This window comes from Sceloporus occidentalis, unplaced genomic scaffold (genome assembly GCF_023333645.1).
Source record: "Sceloporus occidentalis isolate IW3139 unplaced genomic scaffold, rSceOcc1.0.p SCAF_58, whole genome shotgun sequence".
Taxonomy (NCBI): Eukaryota; Metazoa; Chordata; class Lepidosauria; order Squamata; family Phrynosomatidae; genus Sceloporus; species Sceloporus occidentalis.
Window position 1 is genome coordinate 1,291,891 of NW_028317038.1, and position 25,271 is coordinate 1,317,161.

Sequence of the window (25,271 nt, forward strand, 5' to 3'; positions counted from 1 at the left end):
GTTGGTTTAAGATACCTTTGGTGCTGATAAATGTTCTCCAAACAGAAGGTATAGGAGTCTGCTGTAGTTCCAGTTTAGTAGTCCCAGAATGCCTGCTTCCCCCTCTCTCTTTGTCTCTGGTCCTTATCTCTGGAATCCACCAACATAAACATCACTTATCTAACTCTTAAGTTTTCTTTGAATAGAAACAAATATCTTAAATTGGGTCCTGATACAGTATGTGAAATTGTAGCTTGGTTTAAAAGTTTGTGCAGTCAGGTCTGGGGTCATTTTTAATCACATTGAGACCTGGGGTAAGACTTCCCAATCGAACCCCCAACCCTGTGGATCCAGAGCCCCCTTCATCCCTACTGGTTAAATCTGATTGAGGTGTTGGTGGTGGGTCTACAGTGTTCCTTCTTTGTAGTGTCTGTGTCACTTGATGCAAGAGCTGCACAAACCTCTATTGCACCTTGGAGACTTCCACTTCCTGACGTTAATCTAAAATTTACATCAAACTCATACTACAAGTATAGTCTTTCCAGACATGACACTAGAGGTAGACTTATAGGAAAGAAATAGCAGGCAATATGGACAAACCTGGACAAGTCATATCAAAAAGTAATTGAGGATGGCTTGGATTTTGGGGGAAAAAATCTTCGTATTCCGCAAATATTCGCCCGTTCCTGTGTTCGGTTCGGGCGAATATTCGTGTATATTCTTCGGGTTCATTTTTTTCCTCCGTTTTTTTTGTAGAAGGGGTTAATACGGGGTTAACACTGTACGAACTACGCAGCAGCTTTGGCACCAGGATTTTAAATGTCCGTACGAGCAACTCTATTGGTCGCCTGCAGGGGCCTAGTCTGCCATTAACCAATGAAGTGCACCTGTACTTCATTGGTTGATGGCAGATGAGCCCCCTGCTGGCGACCAATAGTCGCTTGTACACACTTAAAATCCTGGTGCCGCAACTTGGCTGGGATAGACCACTGGTCTCCCCGCTCTAAGAGTTAAAGGTCTGTACGAACGACCAATAGAGCTGCTTGTATGGACCTTTAAATCTTGGAGTGGGGAGACCATGGTCTCCCCAGGCCAAGTTGCACCGTCAGGGGCCGTGCGAGTGAGCCTAGTGGTCGCCTGCAGGGGCCTCCTCTGGCATCAACCAATTGGTTGAGCGGATTTCCGCTCCCGTTAACCCCTTGGATGCTGCATAGATAAGGTAGGCTAGATGGGGAAAGGACCAGGGAGATTAGTAAACGAAGACGAAGATTCTTTGTGTTGTGTGTCTTCGTGTACGTTTTGCTGCTGCCGCAATGTTCGTATGTTCGGTATTCAGGCTGAACAACGAAAATGCACCCTTCGTGTTCGTTTTCATGTTCACCCGAATACGAATGCATAAGTCTAGTTATAAGGATTTCTTTTTCAAATTATTTTAATTTTTTTGCATTGTTAACTGTGCAATATGGATAGAGATCCCTTTAGGGACCTCTGGAACATGTTGTGTATGCCAGTGAAATAAACACTTTATTGTTTATTTCATTATTTTTAGTGATCTTTTCAAATAAATTAAAAGAAAACTTTTCATTTTACTTTTCACACGTGGGAAGAGGCAAAAACATTATTTCTCACTCTCTTCCCTATGATTCTCCTGCCTTAAGCCAGTAGGGGGAGCGCATGGATATGCCAGCAGGGTCTAGACAGACCCTCCGGTAGCTATCCTGTTCTCCTTTAACCTTCTGGTTGACATCAGTGATGTCTTCTGGAAGGGAATGCTTTATGTAACAGCTTACCAGTGCATGATTAGTTCGACCATTGGTTCTGCAGACAGAGGGGAGTCCAGGCTGTGAAAAGACTGTGTGTTCTAAGGGGCTTTTAATCAGAGCTATTAAGGATGTACATGTACGATCATAGAAAAAAAAGTAAAAATGCATAACATGTAGATACCTGCCATTAGTTTTTGGGCAACAAATTTCGTTCTGTGCTTATTTGGTTCTGACGAAAATCCAATTAGAGGATTGGGAGAGAGGACATCACCTGAAGCGCTGCCATTTTGGTGAAAGTTTGAGCCAGCTTATGTCCACGGTGCGGATGAAGATAGGAGATGAAGGAGAGGAGATGAAGAAGATGGCGAAAGTGGTCGGCAGACGTGAAAATGGTTTGTAGAGAAGGTAGGGAATCATTTAGAGAGGGTGAGAGAGTGCGTGAGAGTGCTTTTTGCTTTGTTAACATCTGCTTTGTTGGGGTCTGACCTCATTTTCATGGCTTTCCACAAATCGCTGAATTTGCCAAAGCTCTGTAAATTTGCAATTTGTAAAACTCTACATGCACATGTCCAATAATAAGATACAATAAAAAGACAAAATGCTTACTGAGAAATACAGCAGCACAGAAGGGCAGACAAACCATGGCAAACCATGTCTTGTTTTTATGTAGTGAGCCTCAAACAAGTTTGAAACATGCATTTTAGCACATTTTTAATGTTATCTTACACAAGAAATACAGCATCAGGATCAGAAGCGTACCTAGCGGGGGGCGGTCCCCCCCGGGTGCTGCTCATCAGGGGGGTGCCGGCGTGGTGGACAGACAGTAATGTCCGCCGCTAGAGGAGCAGGCTCGGTTGGGGAGATTAAGGATCTCCCTCTAACCCGCTTAAACACAATAGGGAGCGGGAGGTCTGTTAATGCAGACCTCTGATCCTGCTCCCTTGTGATGCGTCGGGATTTGATGTCATATGCCTGGGCATAATAGGATTGTGATTGCTGTTAATCATATACATATATATATATATATATATATAAATATTGTTATTGATGTTTGTCTAATTTTGGTGGGTTACTTACTTTTAATAAGTTGTTTAATTTTCATTTTGGTTCATCCCTATACTAAGCCAGACACTGAAGTGGTAGGCCTACACCACATCAATGTTTGGCTTAATATATAGTGATAGGGGTTATGCTGCATTATTGTCAATGTCTGGCTCAATGTATAGTGATAAGTGTTATGCTGTACCCCCATCAATGTTTGCTGAATTTGCCAAAGCTCTGTAAATTTGCAATTTGTAAAACTCTACATGCACATGTCCAATAATAAGATACAATAAAAAGACAAAATGCTTACTGAGAAATACAGCAGCACAGAAGGGCAGACAAACCATGGCAAAACAAGGATACACTTGGCAGCAGTATATTTTTGCCCTGCATCTCATTTTTAAGAACACAAGTACAAATTTGTCTTGTTTTTATGTAGTGAGCCTCAAACAAGTTTGAAACATGCATTTTAGCACATTTTTAATGTTATCTTACACAAGAAATACAGCATCAGGATCAGAAGCGTACCTAGCGGGGGGCGGTCCCCCCCAGGTGCTGCTCATCAGGGGGGTGCCGGCGTGGTGGACAGACAGTAATGTCCGCCGCTAGAGGAGCAGGCTCGGTTGGGGAGATTAAGGATCTCCCTCTAACCCGCTTAAACACAATAGGGAGCGGGAGGTCTGTTAATGCAGACCTCTGATCCTGCTCCCTTGTGATGCGTCGGGATTTGATGTCATATGCCTGGGCATAATAGGATTGTGATTGCTGTTAATCATATACATATATATATATATATATATAAATATTGTTATTGATGTTTGTCTAATTTTGGTGTGTTACTTACTTTTAATAAGTTGTTTAATTTTAATTTTGGTTCATCCCTATACTAAGCCAGACACTGAAGTGGTAGGCCTACACCACATCAATGTTTGGCTTAATATATAGTGATAGGGGTTATGCTGCATTATTGTCAATGTCTGGCTCAATGTATAGTGATAAGTGTTATGCTGTACCCCCATCAATGTTTGCCTCAGTATATAGTGATAGGTGTTATGCTGTACCACCATCAGTGTGTGCCTCAATATATAATAACAGTAATCCTATACCATCTTCAATGTTTGCCTCAGTATATAACTATAACAGTTATGCTGTACCGCAGTCAATGTTTGCCTCAGTATATGATAGCAGTTATGCTGTACCACTGTCAATGTCTGCCTCAATATATAATAACAGTAATGCTGTACACCCCTGTCAATGTTTGCCTAACGATAGAAGCTATGCAGTTTTAAAGTGTGTGTATGTGTGTATGTGTGTATGTGTGTGTGTGGGGGGGGCATAAACAGGATCCGCCCCAGGTGCCAAATACTCTAGGTACACCCCTGATCAGGGTCCAATGTCTCCCGAATCATACAATATCAATTATGTGTTAAATTACAAAGTGATAGGGTCACAACATGCCATGCCAAACCATGAGTGCATAAAGTGGTTTCAAACCAAGACATTTGCATAGCTCATAATTGAGGATTGCTAGCCCCCCCAAAAAACAAAATGACCCCCACAAACTATATGTTCCTTGAAAGCACACCACCTGAGGATTTTAAAGACACCTAACTCTTCTAGGTCACCCACGACAAATCAAATGGGGAGACAGGATTTTTTATCTACTTTTTCACTAGACTTGGGTGCTGATTTTGTCTTCGGGGAAAAAAACCCCGTTTGTATTCCACAAATATTTGTCCGTTCCAAAGTTCGTTTCGGGTGAATATTCGTATACGTTCTTCATATTTGGTTTTCTCTTCGTTTCTGCCAGTTTTCGGAGGAGAGCAGGAAAAAAAGAAAAGCGAAAATTTAAGTATTTAAAAAAAGTTAGGGGTTTGAGGAAAGTGACCTATATTTAAGGGGGGACATCATTAAAACTTACATAATACAAACAGGGCTGTGTGTGGCTGGGGCTAATAAAAATGGCAGTGGGGGCATCAATAGACAAAACGGTGGTTGGGCATCACATAAATTAATACTAAAGGGGGGGCATCACATCAACCACTATAAAAGGTGTGGGGCATCAATACACAAGGGAGGAGGGTTGGCTGGGGGCAACACAAATCAGTGCACAGTGTGGTGGCATAAATGCACAAAGGGGGGCGATACACAAGGTTGTGGGACGGAACACATTAATCAATACTAAAAGGGGGGCCTGGCTGGGGCATTAATACACAAGGGGAAAAAATATAAAAAGCAGTGTAGAAAATATTTTTTTTTTATGCTTCATAGTGGCTTAGCCTGTCCCAATATGGGTGTCGGTGTGTCACAGCCTGTACTGGTGTGTGTGTTTGGGTTTCGGTGTGGCAGAGCCTGTGCTGGTGTGTGTGTGTGTTTGGGTGTCGGTGTGGCAGAGCCTGTCCTGGTCTGTGGGTGTCGGTGTGGCAGAGCCTGTCCTGGTATGTGTGTTTGGGTGTCGGTGTGGCAGACACAAAAAAGCCACAAAAAGCCAAGTGAAAAACACTAATATATTATATAGAAAATTTGGTGTGTCACATAAGAATATATTAAATTATCTGCATAACTTAAATGCCCATGACGTTTGGTTCTAGTCTTCTAGTAAATTTAAAATCTGTTATTTTTGTTGTTGAAAATAAAACTGGCTCCTAACTTTTTTAGCTGGCTCCTAGATTCAAAACAAATTTGTCAAGCCCTGAACTGCCACCCAATACCAAAACGCCCACAAACCATATATTCCCTGAAAGTACATTACTAGGTGAATCATTGTAACCGAAAATGTAACGGAACACAACATCTTGAGCTTTTTTGGGCTACCTTTTTACATTTCATGCAAGTTTGAGGATGAATGCTGCAAGATAGGGTCACCTTTTTTCTTTTACACGTGGCAGACTTTTTGCATGAATACCTTCCCTCTGGTATCAGTCTAACCATCAGACTGGTTTCCTCTACAGCTGAACAATAATAAAATTATTTTTGCACCTATGAGGCAGCAGTACCAGGATCCAACCTTTCATTTTAGGCAGCTAATTTAATCTGTAATCAGTAATTTAACAGAAGAGTACATTAATGTAACTAAGGATTCTTGACAAAAATAAATCAGAATACATTGTGTTAATTTGTGGCATTATAAAAAAATAGCGCCAGACTTTGTTTTACTTATCCATTGTGTTAAAACAATATTTTCGGCATTCCTTATTTATTGGACATTCCTTTTTATTAATATGAAAACATTTTTTTTTCTAAAAGTGAATAGTAGAAGACTAGACTACATGTAAGACACTGGATAAAAGTAACTGAGTTATTTTAATAAAATGTGTTTTATTTTTCTCCTCTCTCTTATCTTTGCACATCTCCCTCCACCCCTTCTTCTGTCACATAAACCTGTCCTAATCATCTTGTCTGTGTGTTGTCACAAGCATCTGGAATTCATTTCGCCCCCCCACTGCTTCTCAATCAGCTTGCAAAGCTGTATATTTACAATAGTCAGTCTTTGCAGATGAAGTCTTTAACTACTTTGTGATGGACAAAATCTCTATTGATTCTAGTCTATACAAGTGATTGATTGCTCACTTTTGTGGTCTCAAACACAGAATAACCCAGATTATCTATCTGTTTATCTGCCTTTATTTAGTTATACAATAATTTGTTTGAATATGTGTTATAGTTTGTCAGGTAAAATGCAGCTTCAGAGTCACATGATAAAATCATCCTCATCAAATATGCGTTGTTAAATCCTATCTTCTGATACTAATTCCTAACAAAGCAGATATCAATCTGTCATAATCCAAATGTTTGTTCACACTAGGGTCACGTAAATTACTGTTAATCCTGAGTCCCCAAAATATATCTCGTTTTGGTTGCATTAAAATTCCATTTCAAAAAGAGACCAGAAAGCTCTTTGAAATTTATTTTTTCTGTGTTGGGCCTATGAAAGGTATCACCTTTGACCAGGCTATGACTGGCCATCTGGCAAATGCCCCATGGGCCAGTGCTGGATAACATGGGCCATTTACCTATGCAGGTTGAGTGGTTTGACACAAAAATACTACCACATTTTTTGATAGCAGCTGGTGTTAGAATTGGTGCATAGAAAGTTTAAATACTACCATCTGAAATATCCTGTAGTGTCTAGTTTTCAAACATATATACCGTATTTGCTCGATTATAAGACGACCCTGATTATAAGAAGACCCCCCAAAATCTGAATATTAACTTAGGAAAAAAAGAAAAAGCCTGAATATAAGACGACCCTAAAGGAAAAAAGTTTTACCAGTAAATGTTAATTCATGTAAACTATTTTTTTAAATAAAAGCTATGATTGAGAAAAATATATTTTTTGTTTTTATTTCCTTGTATTTTCCAACCTGTCCCCCAGTTGACCCCCTATGTGCCTCTCTGCCTCCAGAAATGCCTTATACCCCTATATCCCATTCTGGCATTTAGGGGGTTAAAATGCATATTATGGGGCAGAGTGGCATATAGGGAGGTATAAGGCATTCCAGGAGGCAGAGTGGCATTGAGGGAGTTAAAAGGCATTGTATAGAGCACTCTGCCTCCACAAATGCCTTATACCCCTATATGCCACTCTGGCATTTAGGGGGTTAAAAGGCATATTATGGGGCAGAGTGGCATATAGGGAGGTATAAGGCATTTCAGGAGGCAGAGTGCTCTATTAAATGCCCCCTTAACGCCACTCTGCCTCCTGAAATGCCTTATACCTCCCTATATGCCACTCTGCCCCATAATATGCCTTTTAACCCCCTAAGTACCAGAGTGGCATATAGGGGTATAAGGCATTCCAGAAATGCCCTATGCCCCCATTTAACACACACACGCACACACACACACTTACCGGTGCTTCCAATTTCCTGCTGTATTGCCGGGGCAGCGGGTTGACGTCTCCTTCCGCTGCAGCCGGAAGGAGGTGGAGTTGGCAGCGGGGGTTTGTCTGCATCCGTCGCGGATACCTTCCCCGGCTGTCAGAGATCAGAGTTCCCCGCACCGGCACCGGTGCGGGGAACTCTGATCTCTGACAGTCGGGGAAGGTATCCGCGACGGACGCAGACAACCCCCGCTGCTAGCCACACCTCCTTCCGGCTGCAGCGGACGTTGTCTACGTGGATCGCGTAGACGTCAACCTGCTGCCCCGGCAATACAGCAGGAAGCACCGGTAAGTGTGTGTGTGTGGGGGGGGACAGGAGGATCCAGGTCCCCTGCAGCGGTGCGGGGGATCTGGATCTTAGTCTCATAATCAGACCTCTATTTGAGGTCTGATTAGAAGACGACCCCGATTAGAAGATGAGGGGTATTTTTCAGAGCATTTGCTCTGAAAAAAACCTCATCTTATAATCGAGCAAATACGGTAGTTTGATGGGGATAAATTGAACTGACCAGCATTAAAGATGTCCAAAGTAGAACATAGGTGCAGAATGTCAAAATCCCAAGTGGAAAACTGAATTGAAAATGCCCAAACGTGACCTTTTACCCCCCCCAAACAACCCTACCAAGCAGGAGTGGTATCACAATACTCAGGAGATGTTGCTAAACACATATTGGGGTGTTTGACAGTGACATATACCAGGAGCTGTAAATTCATACATGAGGTGCAATGTCTGTAGTAGTAATATTTGCCATTTCTTTTTCCACAAAGTTTGATAAAGGTTGATAGCAGAATTCCAGAATTTGAAATACTATGTGGTCTAGTTTTAAAAAATATATTGTTTTATGGGGGTAAATTTAACTGACCAGCTTCACAGATGTCCCAAATAGGACATGGGGCAGAATGACCAGTTTTGAAATAGTAATATGCTAATTGTACATATTACCCCATAACTGAAAAAAACAACAACAAAAAAAACCACTTTGGGTATTTTTAAACTCAGGACAAATATAATAATCTAGTTAGCAGGTTTTTTTTATGTTAGCCTATGTAGATGAGTAAACTATTTTTCAAATAAAAGTCATAAAAAGGCCTTTTTTCAATTTGTCATCATATTTTATATATTTTTTGTATAGTAAATTAGATTATATTATAAAAATAAAAGTCTCTAAAGAAATCCCCTTTTGTCCTAAAAGAATATATAATTTGTATGGGTACAGAAAATGAGAGAAGAAAAATACAGCTAAACACAAACATTGCAGAAATGTTAAATGAAGGGTACAAAAAATAAAACAGCTCTACCCTTAAGGGGTTAATTATGATCAAGCACCAAAACTATCAGTTCCTATTTCATTTTGATAAACAACTTTATATAACTAGGACCCAAATAGACGTAACAAAGTTAGAATTCTAAAAGGTGAACTTTGGGGTGTTTTTGATGTCATATAATGTCTATCTCACTTTTTAAGATAATTCTTGAACAGTTATTTCTGTGTTTCAGAATGTATCTCTTGGGCATTGCTGGGCATATTTTTATGTGTCAATTTACATTATAGTAATAATTATATCCACTGAATTAGACCTGCAGTATGTAATTATCTAAATTAATTGTGCTAGGTAATCCCAATATGTATATTTATCGCCACCTTGTGGAAAAATATATACCAGCATAAAATATTCTGGTATGAAACACCCTTGAGTATAAAACATCCTTTCTACACTATGCTAATTGCAGTTATATAGCGAAATAGTAAAAACAATGTATACTAGTAGTTAAAGTTTAGCCAATACATTTGTTTGTAGATTTATATAGAGCTTTTATTTAAATGTCATGTTAACATTGGTAGTGCAGTAAATGCACAGATAGCATGATTTAAGGCTCAAGTAGTCTTCTTGTAAATCAATGCCATCTCTTAAAGATTCTGGTTTAAAGGAATTCCTGAACCTGCTGTGCCTAGATGCATTTTACTCAGTGAAATAAGTATTTGACCCCTTTGCAAAACATGACTTAGCGTGGCAAAACTCCTGTTGGCAATCAGAGGTCAGATGTTTCTTGTAGTTGGCCACCATCTCAGGAGGGATTTTGTCCCACTCCTCTTTGCAGATCCTCTCCAAGTAATTAAGGTTTTGAGGCTAATGTTTGGCAACTCGAACCTGCAGCTCCCTCCACAGATTTTCTATGGGATTAAGGTCTGGCTGGGCCACTCCATGACCTTATTGTGCTTCTTCTTGAGCCACTCATTTGTTGCCTTGGCCGTGTGTTTTGGGTTATTGTCATGCTAGAATACCCATCCACGACCCATTTTCAATGCCCTGGCTGAGGGAAGGAGGTTCTCACCCAAGATTTGACGGTGCATGGCCCCATCCATCGTCCCTTTGATGTGGCAAAGTTGTCCTGTCCCCCCTAGCATAAAAATACCCCCCTAGCAGAAAAATACCCCCAAAGCATAATGTTTTCACCTCCATGTTTGACGGTGGGTATGGTGTTCTTTGAGTCATAGACAGCATTCCTCCTCCTCCAAACACAGCGAGTTGAGTTAATGCCAATTAGCTTGATTTTGGTCTCATTTGACCACTTTCACCCAGTTCTCCTCTAAATCATTCTGATGTTCATTGGCAAACTTCAGACGGGGTGTACATGTGCTATCTTGAGCAGGGGGACTTTGCGCGCGCTGCAGGATTTCAGTGCGTCACGGCGTAGTGTGTTACCAATTGTTTTTCCCTTCACTGTATATAATGTCATTAAAGTTTTACTGCAATTATGTTGTTACAAATGTTTAAGGAATTTAAAGGAACATACTTTTCCGCATTACAGTTGTGCCTTTAAGATATACTGTATGGCCCATTATAAAAATGAATATATATCTCACAACATATATGTAATAAATCGAAAAAAAATTGTAAATAAAGTTTTGATCAATACATTAAATATTTGCCACATACATATTGATAATCCATTTAACCTCTTAACGACTAATGAAGGGCTAGACATGTCACGCAAAAAAGGTCAGTTAACAACCAATGACCTGCCTGGCACGTCATGGCATTAAACAAGCTTAGAAAGTGATTTACAACGGTGTTGCTGTAATGCCTCTTTTCAAGGCATTCACCCACACCAAGATTGGCAGCAGGGGCATGTCTGCCCCCCCGGGGGTGTCAATGTCCACCGAACCCCCGTTTTAAAAGTTGAGGAGGCGATCAACCTCAGTAACACCCACCCCAGGACGCTCTGGAGAGCGGTCACAACTGCCACTGCAAGAGATTTTTCCACTCGCAAGATGGATGTGCAAAAAAATGTAAAAGTCTCAAGACTCTCCTGAGAACTCTGGCTCCTCTTGCAGGTTGAGTACAGGTATTCAACCATGCAGGTCTATTGAGCCCAGCTTTCTAATCACAATGTGATTAGTGAAATATTTAAAAATAATTCAAAAATGTAAAATAGCTAAAGAAAATGTGGTAATCAAAATAATTATGCAGTGAAGTCACCATCAGGGGAACCATCCAGTTCCAGGAAAATGTAAAAAAAAGTCCAAAAATAATAAAATAAAAAAATAAAGTATATTATGAGCAAGTGCTTAAATTAACAATGTATCTTCCCAAAAATCCTGACATGTAGAAAGTTTAAATACTAGCATTTCAAATATGCGGTGTCTACTTTAAAAAAAAAGAAAAGAAAAAGAAGATAGGGCATAGGCACAAACGTGCCAAATGTGGCCTTTTAGCCCCCAAACAACCAGACAACCCATGCATGGTTGACATCGTTGTACTCAAGAGATGTTGCTGAACACATATTAGGGTGTTTGACAGTGACATATACCAGGAGTGGTAAATTTATACCTGAAGTACAATGTGTGTGAAAAAAAACACACAAAAAACGCCACCACAAATTTTGACAAAGACTGGTGGTAAAATTAATGCATGCAAAGGGTTAAAATACCAGAATTTGAAATACCCTGAAGTGCCTAGTTTTGAAAAATATATGATTTGATGGGGTAAACTTAACTGACAACCTTCAAAGATGTCCCAAATAGGACATGGTGGCAGAAGGACCATATGTCAAAGCTCCAAGTTAAAAAATGCGCACTTCCCAAATGTGGCATGGTTGGTATCACTGTGGTATTTGGGACATTTTTTAACCTGACTACTCCAATTTACCCCATAAAACCATTTTTTTAAAAAATACATACCCCTTGGGTATTTGAAATGCTAGTAGTTTAACTATTTCCATGTCAGGATTTTTTCAGAAGATACAGTGCTACGTTTAGCACTTGCTCATAAAAATAAACGTTATTTTTTAAAATATAGTTTTGGACTTTTTTATTTTTTTTACATTTTGTTGGGACTGGTTGGTTACCCTGATGGTGACATCACTGCATAGTTATTTTTACTAATAATTTTGATTAGAGTGGTCACAGTGCGTCCTGGGGTGGGCTTTCGGTGCTGTTAAATGCCTCGCTATTGAAGCGTTTCAGCGACACCCTTTAAGTTTAAGAGACAATTGTTGTTCGCCTCTTAAGCTCTTTTAAATCAACTTAACAGTGCAAAGCCTCAACATTTTGTCTCTGACATATTTGTACCCAAACAGCTTAACAATGCAATCTATGCCCCAAAACAGCAAAACTGTGATATTTGTGCCCAAACAGCTTGTCTGACTTCTTTGTCCCTAAACAGCTTAACAGTGCCATCTTTGTACACAAATAGCTTGTGTCTGACATCTTTGTCTCCAGACAGCTTGTCTGTGCCATATTTTTCACTAAACAGGTTAACTGTGCTATTTTTGTGCCCAAGCAGCTTGTATCTATTTTTACGTAAACAGCTTAACAGTGCCACATTTGTCTCCAAACAGCTGAACAGTGCCATATTTAACCCCCAAACGGCTTGTCTCTGCTATGTTCATCCCCCAAATAGCTTCCCAATGCCATGTTTGTCCCCAGACAGCTTGTCTCTGCTAACCTTGTCCTTGCTCACACATTTATACATACGCTGCGTAGTTAAATCCTTAACCTTAACATCTACTGAGACCTGTAACAGTCATTAACCTTAACTTCTACTGAGGCCTGTAACAATACATACATGCTCACATACAGACACTAACATACATACAGTCATACATGCATACTCCCTTCCCCTCTCCTTCCTTCATCCCTTTAACTCAACTACAGGATTCCCTCTGGCTGTGAGAGACTCCGGTTTAACCACGGGGTCACGTAACCTTGTGTTACATGACCCTGCTTCTTTGCGGGGGGCAGACTTCCCCTCATGTTCATCACTGCTCCAGGTGCACAGAATGGCCAGTAATGAAGATAGATTTGTGGGGAACACTTCTCTGGACTGAACTCCTGTGACCCATGTAAGTTCCAGCTCTTTACAAGGACATTTTTTTCATTTCATACAGTACATACATACTCCCTTACTCACACTTACCTTGTTTGGAGTATTTTTTAAAAGCTTCTCACACCCAGTTTCCGCGAGCAGACCGGTCGCACCAGCCCTGTTTGAAGATGTTTTGGACTGGCTAATGTCCCCTGATCCAGCCCTCCCTGACATTTCATACTCAATACGAGGTTAAGGAATTTGTGTGTGTGTTTTTTTTTAAAATAGGCATCACAAGTTAAGAGTAATTTCTGTGTGAGCGCAAATATTAGTTGGCTTTAGTGAATTTGTGAGTTGGACTTTTGCAGTTTAGTGAATAGATTATTTCGAAACAAATGTTCCAAGATTTGGGAGCACTATTTTGATATCCTTTGAAATCAGAATCATATATTTAAATCTGTGGTCATCCAGTGGCAATGAAAACGTTAAAGTGCAAAACAGTAAATATTACATTCAATTTCATATAAAATTAACACCCATTAAGAATTATGTGGATCTTGGATAACTGGATTAAAAATAATATTTATGCATCCTGTGCTTGGAATATTTTCAAACATGCTGCATGGAAATGCAAAATGAATAGTCTTGTTGTTGGCTTAGTACAATGACATTATTCAAAGCTAGCCATCCATACAAGTGACGATTTTATGGCTTGAAATATTTTTGTGTCAGTTTGTGAGTAAATATCCAATTACCTACCTGCTCCCCGCAGAGCTGTGTTATTGGAAGAAACTGTGCGGTTTCATATTTTAAAGAATTATCTGATTGCTGTTTGCAATAAATGGAGTTTTGTAGACAACAAGAATTGTCATTTTAAAAAGCAAAACAGTGCTCTGGATCCCATTTCCACATTTCCTTTCCCAGTAATAGCAGTTAAAATGTGTTTTGTTGTTTTGAAATCTTTATTCTCCTGTTTTCCACAATGACATTATTTAGGGTAAATTGGCTTGAGAAAATGTTTGCAGCGTCAAATGAAATCTGGCCTCATATCGGGATAGAAATATCTATCTTTAGCCTATTTTCTGGTGCTTGTTTCTAGTTTCTTATTTATTATAAGTATAAATAATGTGGATGGACAAACTGGTAGACTAAAGAAGAAATTGTCTGCTTTTGCAAAAATGCTAGGGAAACAGAGTTTTTAACAATTTCAACTTTACTGCAATGCCATTTTATTAAAGTACTTTGGGTTTTAAACTCCCACAGCTACAATGCAAATAAAATATAAAAACCCATAAAATTGAGAAATAGTACATTATACCTCCCCTGTCCCTTTTTGGGAGGGTTGTCACTCCTTGGGGTTCAAATCCCTCCATTCCAACACTTACGCAAGGCTTTTTTTTGCTATTCTGCACAGATCAGTGGAGTAGGCATACAGCATAATCCTAGGCAAATTTCACTGTTTCACTGGAAGTAAGGTACACCTTATAGTATGTTCCATATGTACTGGGAAAGTATAGAAACTCTATATAAATTAGGTATTTCTGAAATCAGGACACCTGAATTAATAAACTTCGAGGGGATTTTCCGTCACTTCACCTAATTTTGTTAGGATTAAGAGGGAAAATTTGTATATTTTAGACACTCCTATTGAAGTGGATTGCTTGGAATATGAAATCATATCCTCACACATTGCTTTAGTAGGTCGTAAGGTGATTGTGAGAACAGGGCTGGACTGGGGATGAAAACTGCCCATTGAAGCTAAATGATGTACGTGTAGCTGCTGGCTGGACACTCGCTTCCTTATGTTTTTATGTTCTTTCTGTCACGACCTCCCTACACTGGCACTCACCGCGGAAGTTATTCCACCTGGAACACTACGACCAAAGGAGGAGCCCCTGGTAGCAGCACCCCAGGATTTAGACGATCCCAACAGCAAGGAGGCCAGATAAGGTAGGTATAGGTAGAAGATACGGAGTTGGTGGTGCAAGGTGACAGGCTTAGCAGAGACTGGAAAGCCGAACCAGGATACGGACACAGGAACCCAACGAGCCGTGGTCGAGATCCAGAGAGGTAAGCCGTGGTCGAGATCCAGAGAGGGTAGTCAGGTAAGCCGTGGTCGAGATCCAGAGAGGGTAGTCAGGTAAGCCGTGGTCGAGATCCAGAGAGGGTAGTCAGACAATCCGTGGTTCAGCAAAAGATCAGCAAGGCACAGTACAAAATCGGCAGGCAAAGAAAGGTCAGGCAAGCAAAGGGTCAAAAATTAGCTGGAAGTAACACAAAACACAACCGAGCAAAAAGACCACAACAGGGTAACTAGCTAGAGAACTTCCTGACTTTTAAATCTGGCGCCAGAACCTAACCCCGCCCCTGAGATGACGTCATCGAGAAGCTCTAGCCGGCCATCCAAACCACGCCTCCAGTTGCGTGGCAACGAAACGCTCCTGCCGCGAAGAGACCGAGAGGAGGTAAGTGCCCGACTCCGGTGATCTCCACTGCTGCAGGCTGGCTGCTGCAGCGTAGAAAGATGATCCCCGGAGGAAGCCCTATATGCCCCGGATCTCGGAGGAACACAGGCATCCGCCTGCCTGTGTCTGCCGAGATCCGTGTCAGTGACACTTGACCTCAGCGCCCGGCGTTCACAGGCATCGGCTTGCCTGTGTTTGCCGGGATCCGAGGATGTAGCCGTGTACTGGCAACCTCTTGCCGGTACCGGCCGGGACCCGGAACCGTGACACTTTCAGTGTGTGGCCATGCGCTGCAGGACCTGATCTGCTGCTGGAAGGGCTCTTTTGCCCGGTGTGCCTACACCTATGTGGTCATTCTAAATGTAAAAAAATAAAAACAGGGAGGCTTCTTGCGTGAGGTTTTACTTGGTAAAGGACCAGCTCTAATCTTCTGAATGCCTTACTCTGTTGTATAAAAAGCTATAAAAAATTGCCGGGTGAAGCACTGGTTCTCCGGGTCAAGACCTGAATCCTCCTGGTCGCGGGAGCAGGGTCTTGACATGCACCGCTCCCCGCATGCACATGTCCCGCTGCCCCGCGTCCCGCAAGGGAAGGCTCCGTATAGCCGGAACCCAATAGTTCCTAGGTATGCCAATCAGCCCCTCTGTACACATAAATGTGCTTCTGATTATATGTAAAAAAACATGAATAACAGCTATTATACCGACATAGCTGGTAGGACACCTGACATCTTTGAAAAACATTCACTATAAAACAGCTTTTTTGAATGCCAGATTGTTTGTATTGGGGTGTTATGCTGTCTATTTTCCAGTAGATGGCAGCATTGTCAAATTGTGCACTTGTTCTTCTGTTGTGTGTCTCTTGTGTTTATATCTTAATCTTGTCTCTGCTTGTCTGTGTCTGTGAGCAAACATTTACATAACATTCAAATACACAGAATAATGTATGATGTAAGACCCTGTGTCATGCTGGAATGGAGTGACTAACAGCAGAAGACTGAGAAGACAACCACAGAATTTCCCTGCCTTGACTATATTCTTTTTTTTTGTATCATATTTTGCATTTTGGGGGGGTGATGCACAATATTGTCCAATTATATGCTTGGTACAATGTTGAATATCATCCTGGCTAACTAATAATATTGTAAATAGGGTTGTCATCCTTTGATATATACTGCTGTCGACGTGAAACCACCCCTATGGATGAGGCATCAATACTGTCACAAAACAGGCAAATATTTATCAACGAGATGTTAGGAAATCATTTTCACAGTACCATAAAAACTATTAGATATATATATATATATATATATATATATATATATCTATAACCCCAGGGGCATATACTGAGGCAAACATTGACGGTGGTATAGGATTACTGTTATTATATACCGAGGCAGACATTGACAGTGGTACAGGATAACAGGATAACGTATCATTATATACCGAGGCACGCAATGATGGTGGTACAGCATAACACCTATCACTATATACTGAGGCACACATTGACGGTGGTACAGCATAACACCTACCACTATATACTGAGGCACACATTGACGGTGGTACAGGGTTATCCCTATCACTATACATTATGCGAGACATTCACAATAATGCAGCATAACCCCTATCACTATATACTAAGCCAAACATTGATGTGGTGTAGGCCTACCACTTCAGTGTCTGATTTAGTAGGGATGCACCAAAATGAAAATTTTGGACCAAAACCGAAAATTCAGCATTCTGGACCAAAACCGAAAATGACTCCCCCACCTTTAAAAAAATCAACAATATATATATATATATATATATATATATATATATATATATAAATTAACAGCAATTACAATCATATCATGCCCAGGCATACACAGATTCCAGCATGTACTGGCTGACTTACCTTTAGACTGCTGACTGAGACAAACATAACAAATGGGTGGGGCAGACCTTATAAAAGAAAAAGAGCTGAAGCAAAGAGCAAAATATTTTTTATATTTTTTGTGTACAGTATGGTTAGAGGTCCTCTTAGGGACCTCTTGAATGTGTTATTAATGCCAGTGATGTCACAATAACATTACTTAGCTCACCGTTTTTATTATTATTATATTATTTTAGTTTTTTTAATTGTTAAAAAAAAATCACTAACATTTTTTTTCTTGTTTTGTGTTTCAGCATGTGAGGAGAGTGAGAAACATGATTTCTTACTCTCTTCCCTCCGATCCCCCCACACCGATCACACTACGATACTGCAATACTCTGCCCTCGTAGATGCATTACTTTGCATGTATCCACACTAAATGCCAGTTGCCACAGCTCTGACCATTTTTCCAGTTTACCTATATTATTTGCCATTTGGCTTATTCCTCCAGGAACATCAACCCTGTTGCAAAGTTTGTGTCATCAGCAAAAACTTGAAAATTAAACCTGGGTTCTCCTCTTCTTATTGGTATATTGGTTAGTATCCCAAAGTTATTTAAAAATAGATTTATTATTTGTTAGCTCCTGCATGATTTCTGCATATTTATTTTCTCCTGTTATTTTTGTTGTTGGCCATTAGATGGCAATCCTGTTGAGCACTGCCATAGCTGTACTCACTTCCCTATGCAACTGTTCTCTCCTTTGCACACATGATAGATAGATTTTTTTACAAAAAATTGCAATACATGTATAAAATCTGTTTTCTATCCATCCTCATTGCCTGTACCTAATATTGCGTTGGAGATTCTTGATATAAAATTAATTTATATAAATTTGATAGGTGAGGTATGGTATTTAAATATAGTTAATTTTCCATGAGCTGGACCTCAGTTGTGCAAAGTAATATAAGATGTTTTACATGCAAGTAACTTGTCTTGTAGCTATGTCTGTCCCACAGAATCACTATGGTCTCTTTTGAACCTTGTGAAATAAGTGTGTTTTTGTGAAGATGTAAAATAATTTTCGTTTCAGAGGCAAATTGAATTTGTTTATGTAGAGGGCTGGCAGATGGATGTAGGAAAGCAAAAACCTACTGCTGATCAGTATTGTGATGTCAAGAAATTGGGCAACCAGCAATTACAACTTTCTTACTTACATTCCCAGATGTGCTACAAGGACATCTGTTTCAAGATGAAATTTGGCCTTTGGGCAGCAATTCCACAAGGATGAGTCCTTTGTGTGGACCCCTTATGGTTCTTCATTGTAAACTCCCATTTCTCTCTGTGACAGTGTTTTAGAGTTGGAATTGTGTACATTGAACATCCTGGTTTAAATATTCAGTGTAGATGACACTAATCTCAAGAATTTGGACTGCCTACAATAAACCCCAAAAACATATGGTAATATTTGGCATGCCTGTAAAGGTGTATGTCATTTATATGAAGCTGCATGTTGTGTATTTCCTTTTATAAGTTGTTGTTAAACCGCCTATAAATATGGTACTATAAGAGAAACACCAGTGAAGAAGCACAATGCATACCTGTGAACTGTCCATGGAATCTATGAATGTATCTGTAAGAATAGAGAATAACAATAATTATTGGATGTTTTCTAGCAGAGAGGTGAAAAACAGGACTACCACACAGTGATATGAGTTAATATTTGCAGAAATAATATCCAATGGTTGAAAAACAAATAAGCGTCCTTTGTCTACAGACCTGGAGATTGCCATTGTTTTCAGTTGTGATATTTTGGGTGACTTTCACCACACTGAGCTGATGATTTAGAACAATGTTAATGAAGTCCTGCATGTCCACTGAAAGCCTCTACTCCATAGACTATCATTAGTCAGCATCAAGCTGTGTGATTGCGTAGTAGACAATGGGAACAGTCTTACAACAGGTAGCAACTAATATATATTGCGGAAATGTAAACATGCATGGGATATGAATAAAACCTTTCTGAACCTAAGATGAGACTAAGAACATAAGGAAAAATTGGCAGACTTGATAGGCCTAATGATTCTTATCTGCCATCACGTTCTGCATTTCCGTGCAGCTAGTGATTTCCCAAAATGAATACGAATTAAAAAAATAAAGCAGTACATTGTAGCTTCCTCTTTTTAAGATATGATACATTTTTCCAAATTGTATCTCTTTGTTTAAATGCACTGTTCTTATTTAAACAAATGGTTGACCTTGAATTGTTGTTTGTAGTAATATACTAAAAAGCTGCTTTATGGAATGTATTATGATAGAAGCACTTTTTTTGCCCCATCTTACCATCCCAGAGGTCATCTAAAAAATGAATTAAGTATGTCACAGCACTTTGCAAATGAACAATATTGATATATCAATATTGTGTGTGAATTAAATATGAGCAGCACATCCCCCACAACCTTTTGTTGCAAGACCCTCTTCTTCTGTATCAGTATGTCTTATATAGCTTCATTTTACTATTTGTTTTTATATTGTTAAATTGAATGTTATTTTGCATTCTCCGTCATGATAATAGTGCTATACAACTTATTTAATGCTACCCAATGTACACAATGTATTGTAATTAATAATTACTATATTAATTAATTCATATATGTCACAAAATGTGGTAAATCAAATATTTTATTGCTATTCTGTTTTTCTGCCAGGATTTGAAGAAATATTAATTTTCTGTGCTTTTTTTTCTACAATGCTTGTGTGTTCCTTAAGGATTTCTTACAGAGGTTCAGTGCAAAGAAATACACCAAAACCTGTTCACCTGCATACCCAGATTAGATAAATTTCCCATATGCGTTATTTGTGTTATTTGGGCCATACAGGTCATACATCAAAACATGCCCATTACAGGTTCCAAATTTAACATTTTCACATTTTTTCTGCTGTGCCTATGTTGCATTTGAAAAGGTTTAGTAACCCTCCAGTCCCACTGAACCCCACAAAAGTGTATATTTCTTTAAAGCAGACAACGCTGGGTATTTTTCTAGAAGCATTTGGACACTTTCCTTGCAACCAACAAGAAATACACCAACAATTGTTCACCTGCATCTAAAGATTACAGAAACCCTCCATATGCATAGTGTTTCTGTTATTTGGACCATACAGGCCATAAATCAGGTTATGAGTGAATTTGAAATATCCCCAAATATTCACCTTTTGATTGTAACACCTGACCAATTAGCATTAACCTCAGAACAATTTTTTTCATTTTCCTTTCTTTCCACTCATAGGGCAGTACTCCCGCACACACAGGCCCCCACACCTGCACATTTGGCAGCCCCCACAGAAAACTATGCTGCAGTCTCTCAGAGACCCCCCCCACACACACACACAACACCATCTGCTAACACAACCCGTCTCCTCCCTGTACACAACACATGACATGATCCATCTGCTCCCTCCTCACTTTATACAACACTTTCTGGTAGAGCCTCCATGAATTCTAGGTCACAGTGATTGGGGCAAACAGTCCACTTTAAACTCTGCCTGGAGTTATTTTTACTTAGAGATGAAAAGCTTATTTTAATAGCAGCACTGATTATTTGTCAGGGTCACAACAGGCTGACAGTGATGTTACTTTTAGAGAAAGGCTGGCAGGTATAGCAGTTGGGGGGCATCGTGAGACTTGAAAAGGCCATTGTGTGTCACACCTCAAAGCACATTGGATGTCACTGATCTCAACAGACATCTTGTTGCAGAAGACTTTGGTCTGATAAAAGTATTACGCTGGCCAATTGCCCATATAGACTGGTACAATTGCAGCAAAAGAATCAGAAACAAATCATTGAAAATAAAAAATACATTTAATTGAAAAAGAGTCCATAATTTGCTACTATTTTAGAATGTTCTAACTAGCTGTATAGAGAGTTATATGTATTTCCTAAATATTTGTTATTTATTCCATGCCGAGTTAAATTTTGTAACTGTTAAAAACTACATGTTCTGTGTTTAGACTGGAAACTATTATAAATTTCATAACATTACTGAACTAATATTTCAAATGCTAAGCATTGCATGGTCTCGAGAACAACTTAGCTATTTAACTAAATTCTGAAGTTACCACCTACTTTGACAAAACACAATTTTTCCTAGTACTATGCACATGTGACATATCATAGTTGCAATGATTTGTGCAGTTATCTGATGTCTTCAAGCAAATTTGCATATTGTTTCAGAATTTCTTTTGCTAGCTAGTTAGCTATTTAAATCATCATTTTATCAGCCAGGATATCTTTTGTTGACATGTTCCCCCTATAACTCTTCTGCCATTGGTTTCCACTACACCGTCAAATAATAGAATTAAGGAGGCCCCTCAGGACTGAATGATCAATTATACAAGTGCACTGAATCAAATCATTTGGAGTACTCTAAGACATTTTTCTTTTTACGAATCTGTTTTATGTCAGGCTCATCATGTCTTAGCCCTTAACTGGATGTTGGAGTCCAGAGCGCAGGAATGTATGAACGCAGTGATTGAAACAAACGTCACAAATTACACAAGTGGAATGTTTGGTTATAGGTTGTATTACAAAAAGCAAGACATCTCCCCAGAAGCAGCAGAGTAGGAGGCATATCATGCATACAGACTGCTGGGGCGTATGAGGGTAGAAAACTCCAGGTAAGTATTCAAAAGGGTCTGGGACAGGTACAAGCAAAAAGGGGAAATTCAGTAGGCAGTCCGGGTCAAACAGGTGGCAGGCAGGCAGGCAGGCAGGCAGGTCCAACGTCTGGCATGAACTATGGCTCCAAAGAACTTAATGAACTCACACCTCTGTTACTGGGAGGCAGGGTCTAGGCTTCAGGTGAGGGAGGCAGGGTAATAGCAAAACCAAACATAGCTGAACAGAAATACAGAGCACATTAATCATATACATAGCAAGAGACGCACACATGGTACAGGATGCCACAAATGAAAGGCAACAAGACAAGGAACACAGGGGATGGAGTGAGGAGCTGAGATGTATAGAGGGCAAAGGTACATAAAATACAGACAGAAATAAACAAGACAGCAAGCTGTGGAGAGGAGTTCAACTCCATGCAGACCTCTTAAAGGGGCGGCCATGCCTGGCAGTTTCCAGGGCTGGGGCTGAACCCTGACAGTTTATTAATATTTACTCCAAAGAAAAAAAATGACATATAATGATGTACAAACACAAAGTTCTAGTGTAGCTCTACAAAAGAAGCCACATTTAAAGAGATTTTACATTTCAACTTAAGTGGCCCACATCTAGTAACATTACTTCTTGAGCTCAGACAATGAGTTGAGTGGACTAAAGGGAGAGTTGACAGCAGAGTTATGGTTTTAACTCGCTGACCTCGATTTACATTATGATGGTCCCACTGAGTGAGCTTCTGGCGGTCCCTGTATAAAGCATAGTTAATTCACTGAAATTTCTTCAACCATTAATTATTCATTATGGATATTCAGCACAGCCCTTCTTACTGGAGAAATCTTACCGTGTTGGCCCATCATGATGAATAGTAAAGTAAGGAAGTTGCAACTAGACTTGGTCGCCAGCCAAGTCTTAGTATAAAAAAACCTCTTCGTATTCCACTAATATTTGCCCATTCCTGTGTTCTTTTCCAGCGAATATTCGTGTACATTCTTCGTGTTAGTTTTTTTTTCTTCATTTTTTTGCTGTTTTTCGGGGGAAAAAATGTAAGCAGGGGTTAATACAAGGTTAACGGGGTATAAATGCACAGCAGTTTTGGCACCAGGATTTTAAAGGTTTGTAAGAGCGCCTCTATTAGTCGCTAGCAGGGGCCTCCTCTTGTATCAAGCAATGAAGGGTAGCTGCTCTTCATTGGTTTATGCCAGACAAGCCCACTGGTGGCGACCAATAGAGTCGCTCATAAGGACCTTTAACTCCTAACACCGAAGCCATTAGTCTCCCCCTAGGACAGGTTGCTCTGCGGTGTAGCTTGCCCTGTGCAGGAGCTAAATCAGTGAGACAACATTGAATTTTGACCCAATGCGACTCTCATGCAATGTAACTCCTTGATCACAATTGACGTGACAGGCACGTCACAGAAAAACATCCTGTTAGCGACAATTGACATGCCTGGCACGTCATGACTTTAAATGGTTATAGGAAGTGACCTTTGTGAGGTGTGCATTTTTTGGATATTTGACATATGGTCAGTCTGTGCCTATGTACTATTTTTGAGACATCTTTGAACCTGGCCAATTCGATTTACCCCATGAAAGCATTTTTTTAAAATAGACACCCCATGGGCGTTTAAAATATCAGTATTTTAACTCTTTCCATGCAACAATTTTTGTGAAGAAAAAAACTTTTATATATATGGTGACTTCAGTGAGAAATTATTTTTACATGTTACCATTTTTTTTACTATTGTGATTAGTGAGCTGGGCTCCCTTGACTTGCATGGCTGAATGTAATACCTGTATCAAGAGTTCTCAGGAGGGTCTGGATAGAACCTTTGTGAACTTGTTAGCTTGTCAGTTGGCTGCCATCTTGTGAGTGGCAGCAATGTCACTCACTGATGGTGCTTGTGGTTGCTCTTCTGAGCAATCATAAGGCTATCGGGTTAGGGGGGTTGTGTTGCTGAATGCCTCCATATCGAGATATGTCAGCAACACATTACACTTCCTAAGCTCTGTTTCAGCCGGCCGTTTTGCTGGCCATTTTTTGGGGGAGAGGGCTTTCCTCCCAATATCCATAGCTAGCGTTATTTGTGAGACTTCTGTGGATGATGCAAAGCCATGCGGCGATTGCAGCAATTTAAAAGCATCTCGTACATGTGCGGGCTTTGTCACAAATACATTGCATCGTGAGCCTGTACATGTGCGGGCTTTGTCACAAATACATTGCATCGTGAGCCTGTACATGTACGGGCTTTGTCGTGAAGGGGTTAACGTAGGATGGGCTCTTGGCAGTAGGTTCCAAGTTATCCAAGGGCTTAACGCGACAGTATGATCATTGGTGATCATAACTTGTGGAAGGTTCCTTGCAGGAAGTAGTGCTTGGAGCCTCAGGTCTGGGTTGGGGCATCTGGGCATGTCTATTCCTGACATTGGTGTATGGTATGGTACCTGGATAACTTGGCAAGCTTGGTTGGTTTTGGTGTGTATATACAGTATACTTTTTGTATATTATTATTATTATTATTATTATCTTTTATCTATTTATATAGCGCCAACAGATATGAAAAGACAAGAATTGACAGACTAAGACAAACCGATACATTTGGTGGAGAGAGCCCTGCTCGCATCATTATACTTTTGTGTGTTGGTAGTCATTGTTTCTGTTAACGCATCTATGTTTATTATTTCAGGTGTTGTGGGATAATGATTGTGTTAAATAAAATGGTTGTGGTCTTTTCTAACCCATATCATGTGGTGGTGTTTTTGTTTACTTTGGTAACTGGGCTGAGGCTGGCCCATGAGTCGAAGCTATATCAGTCATGCTGTGTCATGTTCCCTTCTATTAATTATGAAAGCATTCTATAATATATACAGATCATCCTATGCTGGTAAAAAGTTGATCAAACATTGTATACACTACTGTACACTGTGTATAAATATTAGAACATCACTTTTTCCTGGAAGATAACCTTATGTAAGTGTGATGACTGCAGCAATTAGTTTTTTGTTCGGTGTTTTGACAATACTACTAGGCAATCATGCAGCGCATGGTAGGCAGGGGACTTAACTGCTGCTAATTTTATCATCAGGTATGTACAAGTTATATACTAGCTTATTTTTCTGAATAATAAGTACCTTATGTTTATTTACTTCACTAAAATACTGTTCTACAAAATATTTTACTAGACATTTTAATAAATATTGGTTGACAGGTTACAGTTTATTTACCTCTTATTTATTAAAAAAAATGTACAACGTACAAACAATGTAAGGAGGAAATGGTACTATTAGATTTTTTTTGGTCATCCTA